This window comes from Cupressus sempervirens, chromosome 10, assembly GCF_028749045.1.
Source record: "Cupressus sempervirens isolate cs-2001-9-10 chromosome 10, ASM2874904v1, whole genome shotgun sequence".
In the NCBI taxonomy this organism is placed as follows: domain Eukaryota; kingdom Viridiplantae; phylum Streptophyta; class Pinopsida; order Cupressales; family Cupressaceae; genus Cupressus; species Cupressus sempervirens.
In genome coordinates this window covers 173,784,289-173,798,013 of record NC_143127.1, presented here as the reverse complement: position 1 = coordinate 173,798,013, position 13,725 = coordinate 173,784,289, and positions in this window count along the sequence as shown.

The following is a 13,725-nucleotide window of genomic DNA, read 5'->3' as shown; positions in this document are numbered from 1 at the left end:
GAAATCAATGTATTCAACAAAACTTATATTTCAATCATAATGTTGTTGAAATTAATGTATTTAATATCACAAACAAAACACAGTGATATTTCGATCATAATTTTGTTGAAATTAATGTATTCAATGTTACAAATAGAACACTAAAATTAATAAGTATAGTAAATGTCTCATTTTTTAGTATTTTGTTTGAGGTGGTATACTTATAATTTAAGCTTAGATTATGGGCGATTCATCATTTTCATAAATCAATTTATTTTTATTTTTATATATTTTATATGTTTTACTTTTTTCATCAAAATTTACAACTCAAAACTGAATGGTGTTTGCCCCTTCTACTAATCATAATGAATTAACATGTGTTTGTGTGAGACATTAGTAGTATTAATCATATCTAATGTATATTTGACATATCTAATGTTGATGATTACAAGGACAATAATTAGAGTACATTTCATTTTTTAAAGAATAAAAAATATAATATGCAGTCATTATCGCATAGGCTATCTGCATTACAAATTTTCTTTTTGATAATTTATCATCATAATTGATTCAACTTGCCAACAAGGTTTAACATAGGAGAACCCATTCACTAATTAAATTAAGAAAACTTGTAAGTGATGTATGTACATCACTTTGACAAATGTGGATATCATGAAAATGAAATGTGGTCCTTCTACTAATCTAAATTCTAATATATGATTCTTTGATGGTGCAAATCAAATCCACATAACACATTAGATTTGAACAATCAAGCTCATTATTCTCATATTTGAGTTTCTAATAATCAATTTTAAAATAACGATAGAAATCAAATCAAAGATATTAATTTTTGAGTAATGGTGGGCTAACTCTTCATAGCCTCAACATCATCCTCCTGTTATAGGCTCTAGAGTTAAGTGCCCCTAACACTCACATTTAATTTTATTACTTTATTCCAACTACCTACCTTAACTTTTTAAAAGTAGATTAAATGCATGCATATTTTTTACATTTACTCCAATTATGTAACCCAACTCCTTTAAAAAGATTGAATGAATGCATATTCTTTACATTTATATAGAAAATCCATGTAATGTAATTATGTAAATTATAATTATTAATAAATTAAATTTCTTTATAAGACCCACAATTTTCCATTGAATTTATCATACATTTTAGGTGTACGTGATCTAATTATTTATGTCTAATTATGTGTCTAACATATAAGAATTTCTTTGGATTTTGTTGTGCTCATTTGTATTCATTCATTGTTATGTTAATTTATAATGTGTTTATGAATTTGTCTTATATTTTTTCCATCCTATTATTTGACCTCTGGAACATCTTGTTAGAATATATAGTCCACCAATATAACCAAGGTGGGCAGGGGGGGGGGGGGGGGGGGGGGTGGTGGGGGTGTGAGTTAGTTATATAATAATTATCACAATTTTAAACCTTATTAAATCTTAACCATATGAGCAATATAATCAAAAACCACAACAAGATACTCATGCACAATAACATTGGATATGTTAACTACGAAAATCATTGATCAAAGGGAAAACTCCAGTAGGGATGGTACCCACAAGATGATGTACTAATATATATATATATTCCTTGTTAGAGAATGGACCCTATTAGGAGTCTATTAAAACATTTACTATATATCAGTCTCTATTAGGAGACTTTGAACCCCTATTAGGAGTTGTGGAAGGCATATGAACCCACTGTCCAAACAACTTCAAGGGAAAGACCAATGAACCCATTGTGCAAATGATCTTTGTACTTGCAAAATAATAGAATTGAACTGTACTTCTTCTTTCTCTTCCTTTTCCCTATCAACCGAACTTCTACTTCTTCTAAACTCAATACTAGATCACAAACCTTGCATCCAATAATCCCTAGGATCTCTTACTCGCATTTTCCAAACACTCTACTCTTGTTTGCACTTCCTCAATTACTTTGCATCTCACATGCATCAACTACTACCTTTACAATCAAGGAAAATACATTCCTTTATACCAAGTTCTCAAAACAATTCCTTGAGTCAACTTGTATGCTTTTCCAATTAATTATAATAGAACCACAATAAGATAATTAATTATTTCACAATCACATAGCACTGTCAGCTCATAATCTATACTACTTCTCACATGTGCAACTTTAGGACTTGTGCACTTGTTGACATCATCATCAAACTATCCTCTACCACTTTAATAACTTTGCATATAATCCAATCATTAGAAACTACTTATTAGGTACTCTATCCCTATACTGCTCTTTGTAAATTGTGTATATCTTTCATATTTCTTTGACTTATTTTATGCACACTTAAACTCATCATTAGGACACAGTGTGGAATATTTCCTTAGTTGTGCATCACCATAACATCAAAGCTTTGTCTATACAACCATGATCTTTGTCTGTTACTTAGCTAGTCTTCACAGAAACCATACTATGTTGTCATCAAAGACAAATATAGTCATGAATACAACATGTCAATCATGCTACATGTTTTCCAATGCTTAGGATACTCCCAATGGAATACAATCAGAATTCATGCTAACAATCTCCCCCTTTGTCATATGACAACATAAATGAAGAAACATCTAGGTTCCAAAAATACCAAACAATACTCTATTGTTGCTACTGTTGCTCTCATCTTTTCAAATCCTCTTCAACAATCAAATATGAAATACTCTGGAACACTTCCCTATTCTACATCTCTTAGGATTTGCATTAGTTTTTCACACACTAAACAACTCTTAGCTTCTCCGCCATACATCATAACCCTTCATGTTGTATATCTACTTCATAGAGATATTCCTTCTCCTTAATTACGTGAATATTTCTAAATCTCCCTAATAAAGTAGAGATGTTTCTCCTTGCACACTTCTATTCTCCCCCATTCATACTTAGGAGATATTTTCATGCATTCTCTCTTTTATTGACATTAATGACAAATACCTTATTATGTCAATCATTTGATCCAAGTCTCCAACCAGCTCAAGTGCCCAAAGACATTGTTCAAGACTAATTACCAAGAGTCCTTAGCGACTCTACTCATCACAAATACTCCCCCATATAGGAAGCATCAACATTAGGTCTAGTCAAACAATAGTGCCATGTGCCATTGGACAGATGCAATCTTTGCTTTATCTACTCTAGAGTAGGCAAGGGCATAACCCCAAGAATACCTCTTAAGTACTCAAATGTATCTTTAGGCAAAGGCTTTGTAAAGATATATGTAATCTGATCTTTAGTACTCACATACTCCAATTTTATCTATTTCTCTACTACCTTTTCTCTCAAAACATGATACTTAATATATATTCTTAGTCTTAGAATGCAATACATGATTCTTAGACATACTTACTATACTTGTGTTATAACAATATATGATAATAGGTTCTGAAAATTCTATCCCAATATCTTTCAACATATGCTTCATCCACATGACCTGATTACAATTATTTGTTGCTGCTACATACTCTACCTCCATTGTACTTTGTGAAATACAATATTATTTCTTGCCTGGCCAAGAAACCAATCTTCCTCCAAGAAAAAATGTTTCACCACTGGTACTTTTTTGTCATCCATATTACCTACCCAATCCACATTAGTATAGGCACATAAAGTGAAATCATTTTATCTACCATACCATATCCCATTATCTAATATTCCCTTCAAATATATGAACATCCTCTTTACTATTGCAAAATCTAACAACATTCTCATTGCTTCCATTCTGACTATAGGGGCATATGTCCCCTCATAATCTATTCCATCTTGTTGTGAATATCCTTTGCATATCAGTCTAGCTTTGTTTCTTACAAATTCACCTTGTTCATTCATTTACTTTCTAAATACCCATTTGGTTCCTATAATATTCTTCTCTTTAGGCCTAGGAATGAATTCCCATGTGTCATTCTTCATAATCTGATCTAATTCTTCCCTCATTGCTTGAATCCAATGGTCATCTTTCCATGCCTTGTCTGTCCTCTTAGGTTTAACTTGAGAATCAAACATAATTCCTCATTTACTTAGTTTCTTTTCATCACTCCTTTTTCTTTGCTTCCAATTATCTTCTCTAGAGGGTGATTCTTTGTCAAGTTTCTATTAGAGGTAGATTTTTTTTTATCTCAAATCTTATCTATTCACTTAGTTTTGATCTTTGTTCTCCTTTTTACTCAACAATTTGCACATCGTTCTGCAAGTCATTGTTAGTCTCAAAAAAATTTCCACATTTTGTCTAACAACTCCAGTATCTTCTTCTTCTTCATCAGAATTGTAATCCATCATCTCTTCCTTGATTCCAAAATTTTCATCAACTTTTACATTTTCACATTCAACTATTATTTTGGTTTTATGGTTAAAACATCTATAATATTTTCTTTTCAATGAATAACCAAGAAATACTCCTTCATCACTTCTTAGATCAAGCTGTTGACATTAAGGTCAATTATTCTATTAGTGACTTAACACTTGGTCAACTGGTTACATTGCTATCGAGCTCTATAGTTGTTACCAAGGTTCTCATTCATCTAGTAGTGTTGACCAAGTGTTTCAATTACAACCAAGCTAAGTAGTCATAATGTAGTTCATGTCAAGCTTCATAGTGTCTACAATGAATCTGAGATAGATTACAATATAGCCTGAGTGTAGCAGAGTCTACCGAGATATCCAACAAATGTTGTTGGTATTTTAAAACCAGCAGGCTACAAAATACCTAATACCAAGATGCAGTAGACAAGACATAGTATAAATATTAGCTAAATCTCATAATCAACTAAATTCATCTCAAATCTAGACCAACATTAATAGAATACAAAAATTCTCTACACTTTGACTCTGTGAGACCAAGGCGGGTGCACCTTCGGGATGGAAATGATTGGTTATTTGATACTTACTTTTTGGATCTCACTCACTTGCACTCTTTTCTTCAAATCTATCCTCTATAGTAGTTAATTGGTCACTATTCTTCTTATATTTGTAACAAACTTCATGGTTACAATAGCTAGCTATTATTCAAAGGAAAACTACTACAAATAAGTGATGACCAATAGTTTGATTCTTCATTATAGAAAGGAAAATTTTATTTTATTTATGTGTGCTTTGTGTAACCAAACAATTGCATCAATTTGCATCACAACTTATGATAAGTGCCTTATCCATTTTTTATACAGAGTCACACCAAAATAATTGACCTATTTAATTGCCTTGAAATTAAAATTATTAGTTGTTAACCCTAAACCCCATTCTTATGATATCCCTCTCAAATGCTTAGAAATCCTATCAATTTATGGAAGAAATTACTTAATTCCTTGAATTAAAAGCAATAATAAATTGAAATACAACCTATCCAAGCTGCATTAAGTTGCATGAACTTTTCTCACTCAATCCCAAAGTAGCAAGCATATGAAAATGGAGACATAATTTGGAAACACGGATATTCAGAACTGGAGCTCCTTGTATCAATATTCTTTGAAACTAATACATTGCTGGTATAAACTCAAGAATAACTCAGGATATGATAGACTTTTTAGTCAAGATCCATTTGTATTCTTAGACTTGCGAAATTGAGTACATCATATAATTGACAAAAAGACTCTTTGGACCAACAAAAAAATAACATAACACTAAAAATATACAAACTTCAAACCATCCTCTAGCCTTGGGAACTGACATATATAGTGCAAGATGCAACAAGATACATGCATAGAGGGAAAAGGATAGCTACCCTTAGAGAAAAAGAAAGACAAAAGGACAAAAGTTGTCGCTATCAGAAAAAGACAACATTTGGTGCTTGTTTGTATCTTTGCAATAGAATGTCTTTATCATTAATCTTCTTGTGGTGGGATCAATTTTGTTGTAGCAATTTCTTATTGATCTACTTCATTTGATGATTGGAATAGGTGTATTTTTGCTCTTCCAGTTGTGGAACCACTTGGCTTGGACTTGATGTATACTATTCAACAATCTAGTTATTAATTACAATTAGTTGATCCTCTGCCAAATCATTAGTTTGAATAGTCATGTCCACAGTATAAATTGGTTGCTCTTCTTCTCTCTCATCTATTTCAATTTCTCCCTTAAGAATTCTTCATCATCTATTCAGATAGGGGTTTATGAAGGAGAATACTCTTGGATCTTGGATGTAGAACCCTATTCCAATTTTTGCTTCTTTGCAGTAGGTGCAACAGGTGGCCTTTCTAAAAATTGTCTATTATAAAGAGGCATAGGTTGTACACTCTTTTCTACCACATACCCAACCATTCTTTGTAGTGTATATTAGCATGGGTTTATCATTTCTCTACTAGCTTTTGTCTATTTTAACCTCCATCTCTTGCAATTAATATTAATTTCTAATTATATCTTCAGGTAAATAAACAATTTATTTTGATGATGTTTAGCTTTTTTTCTCTCCCTAAATAAATCATACAAACCTTCAGGATCACTAAAATGAGAATGAGATTGGGCCATCTAGTATTTGTCTTAAAACAATTCTAATTTCCTCCAATCCTTCTTAACAAAAACAAATTTATGGATGAGAATAAATTTAGGGAAGAAAGTACCTTTAGGTCTCCCCATATTTTTCTTCTAACCCTCCTACTTGCCACAAAAATTTTGCAATCCCCACTTTTAGAGGTACTTGATATGGCAACACATGTGGTTTTCATAGGAAACTATATAATCTGAGCATAGTAGAAACCGAATATGGGATGATGTCTCCCCAATTGTGACTCACCTTCAGTCCTTTGGCATGATTCTTAGGTCTAATAAATTCCAACAAGGACTGAGATATTATAGGGTTATCTCTGTTAGGATAAACCACGGATAGAAATAAAAAACTACATGCAAATATAACCAATAACAGAAAAAATAATAGATCACACAGAAATGAACACAAGGCACCAAGATTTAACGTGGTTCACCCAATCCCTGGGCTATGTCCACCAAACTGCAAGTCCGATCTTATTACAATCCAGTGATTACAACCTGATTACAATCCGTAATCCCTTACAACTCAATATCGCTGCAAGAACCAATTTCGTATCACAACATTATAAAAAATACCCAACCCTAAGCCCTTTTATATAAGTATTAAATTGCTTTAGGGTTATAACATGTTGGCCATATGTCGGCCATAATATGTCGACTACCATGTCGGCCACGGCCCAAAACTTTTTTTTGGGGCGATGCCTTGAACCCCACTATTTATGAAGTATGTACAGTACTTTCCTGATCAGTCACCACAATCTAACAATCTCCCACTTGGGGACTGATCAGGCTCCACACTAAACAACAATCTCCCACTTGGAGACTGATCCTGTAGCAATACAACTACCACATGGGGCTCCCACTGGATCAAACCACCCTAGACTCTGCTATTCTTTTATTCACTTTTAGTCTAAAAGGCCAACTGAAGCTGAAGAGGAGTTCAGCTTCTCCCTTGTTACAATCTTTGTCAACATATCTGTTGGATTGTCATTAGTATGTATCTTCTCCAGCTTTAACTATCCTTCCTCCAAAACTGACCGAATGAAATGGTACTACAACTATATGTGTTTGGTCTTAGAATGCAGAGCTGAATTCTTAGCAAAATGAATGGCACTTTGACTATCTGTAAACAAATAATTATCTTTCTGAGGATGTCCCAATTCTTCCAAGAAGAACTGAAGCCATATCATCTCCTTGGCTGCCTCTGTAGCAGCAACATACTCTGCCTCTGTAGTGGATAAAGCATTAATATTCTGTAACCTAGAAACCCAGCTCACAGCTGCCCCACCAACAGTAAAGACATAACCTGTAGTACTCTGCCTGGTATCAATATCCCCAGCCAAATCTAAGTCAACATAGCCCTATAAATTAGTAGTAGAGCCCCCAAAGTGTAAACTCTTATTGGATGTTCCTCTCAAATATCTGAGAATCCACTTGACAGCATTCCAATGCTCAAATCCTGGATGACTCATATACCTGCTAACGACTCCCACTGCATGTGCAATATTTGGCCTAGTGCATACCATAGCATACATCAAACTTCCTATAGCTAAAGCATAGGGTACCTTGGACATCTTATCCTCCTCTTCTTGTGTCTTGGGACACATCTCCTTAGTCAATTTCAAATGACCAGGTAAAGGTGTGCTGACAGATTTAGCATTCTCCAGACAGAAACGTTGCAACACCCTCTCAACATAATCAGCCTGAGATAGCGTCAAGGTTCTGTTCTTCCTATCTCTACAAATCTTCATACCAAGGATTTTTTTTGCTACCCCCAAATCCTTCATAGAAAATGCATGTGCTAACTGGCATTTTAGCCCCTTAATATGATGCATGTTAGACCCAGCTATAAGCATAACATCAACATATAGACATAAAATACTGTAGCTATCATCATCCAACCTCTTAAAATAAACACAATAATCTGAATGACACCTGTTATATCCATGCTCATGCATAAAACTGTCAAATTTTAGATACCATTGCCGAGGTGCTTGCTTCAAGCCATATAAACTTTTCTTCAATTTGCACACTAAGTTCTCCTTACCTTTGACCTCAAAAACCTATGGCTGAGCCATATATATTTTTTCATCCAAATCACCATGAAGAAAGGCTATTTTAACATCCATCTGCTCTAAATGCAAATCTTCAGTAGCCACAAGAATTAAAATAGTATGAATAGAAGTCATTTTAACAACAGGAGAAAATATCTCATCAAAATCAATTCCCTTTTTCTGTGCAAATCCTTTTACAACTAACCTGGCCTTAAATCTTTTCTTACCTCCTTCCTCTTCTTTCAACCTGTAAACCCATTTATTCTGTAAAGCCTTTTTACCTGCAGGCAACTTGCACAAATCCCATGTCTTATTTTTCAGCAAAGAGTCCATTTCATCTTTCATTGCTGACTCCCACTGAATCTTAGTATCCACCTGCACAGCTTCATCATAACTTTCAGGTTCACCAGCATCAGTAAGTAAAATAGAATACAAAGAGGGAGAAAACCTTTGTGGAGGTCTAATTTTCCTTGTTGACCGTCTAACATTCACTGGTGTGTGTGGTATTTGTTGTTGCGGTTGTTGCACATCATGAGGAATGGCTGGAACATCAACTTTTGGAGTATCATCCAGCACTACATAATCATCTTCTTTCTTCTCATGTTGCTGCAACAAATCTTTGTACAACACTTTTTCATTGAATATGATATCTCAGCTTCTTATAATTTTAAGATTTTCAAAATCCCAAAGCCTATAACCAAATTCATTAATTCCATATCCAACAAAGACACATTTCTTTGATTTAGCTTCTAGCTTGGTTCTATTTTCAGAGTCTATATGAGCAAAAGCTTCACAACCGAAGGTCTTGAGAAAAGAATAACTCACCTTCTTACCAGTCCATGCTTCCTCTGGAATACCACAGCCCAAAGGAGTAGAGGGACCTCTATTAATCAAATATACTGCAATATTGATAGCCTTCACCCACACGTGTAAGGGCAACCCAGCATGCAACCTCATGCTCCTTGCGCGCTCCATTATAGTCCTGTTCATGCGTTCAGCCACTCCATTGTCCTGTGGAGTCCTTGGAATAGTTTTTTGTCTACAAATACCATTAGTGGAGCAATAATCTTCAAATTCATTACTACAATACTCACCACCATTATCAAATCCGAGACATTTTAATTTCTTACCAGTCTCATTTTCAACCAAGCATTTCCATTTCTTAAAAGTTTGAAATACATCAGATTTCTGTCTAAGGAAATAAACCCATACTTTTCTAGTTTCATCATCAATAAATGTAACATAATAATGAGAGCCACCAAGGGAAGATACCTGAGCCGGTCCCCATACATCTGTATGCACAAGCTCTAATTTCTCCTTTTTGTTTTCCTTCCCTGTCTTTACAAAACTCACTCTCTTTTGTTTTCCATACACACAACTTTCACAGAAATCCATATTCACACATTTCAGACTTGGTAAAACTTTCCTTGAATGAAGTACTTTCATACCTTTCTCACTCATGTGCCCAAGTCTATTGTGCCACAACGTTGTATCAGAATCTACAACATCTATTTGTTCTCCCTGCTCAACTGCAGTAATTGTTCTTGAATATTCATTTTTCTCTGAAACAATCAAAGTAGAAGGAACAATATGACCTCTACAAAGATATAAGGTGCCTACTTTCACACCTTTTGCTACTACAAGGGAACCTTTTGAAACCTTCCAATTTTTATCATTAAAAGTAACTTCACAACCCTCATCATCGAGTTGCCCTGCTGAAATTAAATTTCTACTTAGTTTTGGAACATGTCTTACCTCATGTAGTAGCCAATGATTTCCATCCTGCAACTTAATCTTAATTTTTCCCTTTCCAACAATCTGACAGGGTTCATTATCCCCCAAATAAACAAGCCCAAAATCCCCTTGGACATAATCAATGAAATAACCTCTATGAGGTGTAGCATGAAATGAAGCACCAGAATCTAAAACCCATGAATCATCAACACTCTCTAAAGACAGAAGCAAAGCATCCTCTTCAGATTTGTTACTTACCACATTTGCCTCCTTGTCTCCATCTGATTTATCTCCTTCATTTTTCTTTCGATTCCAACAATCTTTCTTTTTATGCCCTATTTTCCCATAGTACTAGCAATCATTTGGCCCTCTCGATTGAGACCTCCTCCCCTTTGACTTTCCTCTTGATTTCCCACGATTTCCAGAGTTACTTCCTCTTTCAGTCATTCTGCCCTTGCTTTGTGCATTTATAGCATTTCCTGATGTAGATCCACCTGAGGATTTTCTACAAGTTTCCTCACTTAAAATAACACCGATCACATCATCATATTTTAGGGTACTAGATCTAGGAACAGAATTACTCACCCCCATTACCAAGCCATTCTAGCTTTTAGGCAAAGAACACAAAATCAAGAGAGCCCTAATTTCTTCATCACAATTGATACCCATAGAAGATAATTGACTAGTAATAGTATTAAACTCATTTAAATGATCTACAATAGATCCACCTTCTGCCATTTTCATATTAAATAAACACTTCATGAGAAATACCTTATTTGAAGCAGAGGGCTTTTCATATAGTGTCGCTACGGTTTTCATCAAATCTTCTGTCGTCTTTTCTTTTGTAATATTAAATGCCACTGATGGTGCCAAGCATAACCAAATGCTTCCGAGTGCCTTTCTGTCCAAGAGATCCCATTTAGCCTCTGACATAGTTCCTTGATTTTTGGCTTTTCCTTCCAATGGCTTCCATAAATCCTTCTGATATAAATAGTCTTCCATTTTCATCTTCCATAACTGGAAGTTCTGCCCATTAAACCTATCAACCCTTAGCTTACCCTCATCTACCATTTCTCCCACTCAAATGTGAGACTCCCACTTAACCGTGAGACTTTCCTGCAGAGGATAACTGAAAGACAACCTTGCTCTGATACCACTTGTTAGGATAAACCACAAACAAAAATAAAAAACTACATGTAGATCACATAGAAATGAACACAAGGCACCAAGATTTAACATGGTTCACCCAATCCCTGGGCTACGTCCACCAAACAGCAAGTCCGATCTTATTACAATCCAGTGATTACAACCTGATTACAATCCGTAATCCCTTACAGCTCAATACCGCCGCAAGAACCAATTTCGTATCACAACATTATAAAAAATACCCAACCCTAAGCCCTTTTATACAAGTATTAAACCACTTTAGGGTTATAACATGTCGGCCATATGTCAGCTACCATGTCGGCCACGGCCCAAAATTTTTTTTTGGGGCGATGCCCTGAACCCCACTATTTATGAAGTATGTACAATACTTTCCTGATCAATCACCACAATCTAACAATATCTAGTTAGTAGAAGCCTTAGTTTAGAGGAAAAAAATGTATCAAATTTGACGAAACTAGCATTAGTGACTTCCCAAGTCATGTCTACACTCCATAACTAAATAAGTAACTTTTCTCCATCCTTTTCTAATTCCAATTTCATCTCTTTGGAGAAGAAGGAAATACCCTTGTACAAACATATGTACATCAACATTAAGTACCAATAGAATGGTTTTACAACTTTAGCCTTGTTTCTATGTATTAATCCATCATAGATTTCTTCTGCTAAATATGTGGCAAAAACAAAAACTTGAACTCATACCATATTGTAGTGTCTGGGCAATGATAAAAAATGATAGACCTTGGACGTGATCCTGCTCATCCATCCCAAAAAGTCTGTAGAGGGAAAAGTCTATTGCTTGAGCCCTAGGATTGAAATATTTCCTTAATAGTGGCTCTAAGGTATTTGTAGTCAGTAATGACAATTGACCTATTTTAAGAAAGTGTTATTGCAATGACCCTTTCCTCAGGTACACTCATTGAGCATCATACCTAGTCTACAAATTTTCCAAATCAATTTTCTCATGCACTGTGTGATTAGGGTTCAATCTAAAAACTTCCCTAATTACATGTGGTGACATTCTAAAAAGGTTATCTCCAGAATGATTTTTGACCATCCTTGATACTGGGTCATATCACTTCACTATCATTGCTAGTAAGTCATCATCAAAGAAAACACCTAGGACAACTAGATTACCAATGTCGAACTCTCGTACATTGTTTAGAGGAGTATTATGGTTTCTCTCTGAAAACTATTTTTAGAATAGCTCTAAATCTCTAGTGGTTATTTCAGCATCTCTTAACCAATGTCCCTTATCACAAAAATCCTCACTAACCAATAACCTAGGGTTTTTCAGAACTAACTCTTTTCCTTTAGTAGCCTCATTAGTACATTATGATAACTATTGTAGAAAATCATAATGCACAACTCTCAATTGATAATCTACCTTTCCTAAGAAATCCCTTTGTGGAGGCATTTTTTGTATATTATCACAATTACAACTACAATTTCTCTATTAACTAGAGGTTTTTAGTACTTACCCAGAAAAACTATTTGCTTTACTGAAACCTCTGTTAGCAATAATTTGTGGCTTTGAGAAAATATAATTTGCACTCTAAAATTTTTTGCACTTTGAAATCTCTATTTCATGGTACTCAATAATGAGAGGAACCACAAATTTTATGGAAATTGTCTTTACAAAAACTTGCATTGATCATAATTAAGGTTTTAACAATCATATTTCAAGCTACACTACAAAATTTGAAACCTATCCATCGATTTATGCCAAATCAGAAGATTCCTTTTAAAACTATAAAAAGTTGTGTTACCTTTTTAGAAGCCAAACACGTGTTAGAATCTCTCTTCTCCACTTTGGCTAGAGTTTAATCATCTTCATAGTCCAAGGAAGCGATGATTGTCAATCTTCACTTGATCAACGATCCTGAATGATCCTACTATTATTGTGTTCACTAAAAAATATTGTGCCCACTAATCCAACTCAACATCCACCTTTTTAGGGGCCCATGAAGAATCTGTTTAGGGGCCCATGATAATATAGGCTAGGGGCCTGATATAGCCCTAGTTGCTAACCCAACCAGCCCTACCATTCTATAGGCAATTCATTGATTCTATTGCTTGCTACTATCATCCATGAATCAAATTGAGATCAAATCCACCCAGCCCTCATGCATGCATGCACACCCTGCAGGTTCATGCACTGTCAAATAGTAGGGCATCAGGGTAGCTGGCTTTTTTTTGGTATCTAACCAGCCAGCCAATAAACTCCATTTCCATCTCATAGATATCCATTTCCTCTTTAGACATGGCTATTCAGGAATGGGCCAAGTTTTGG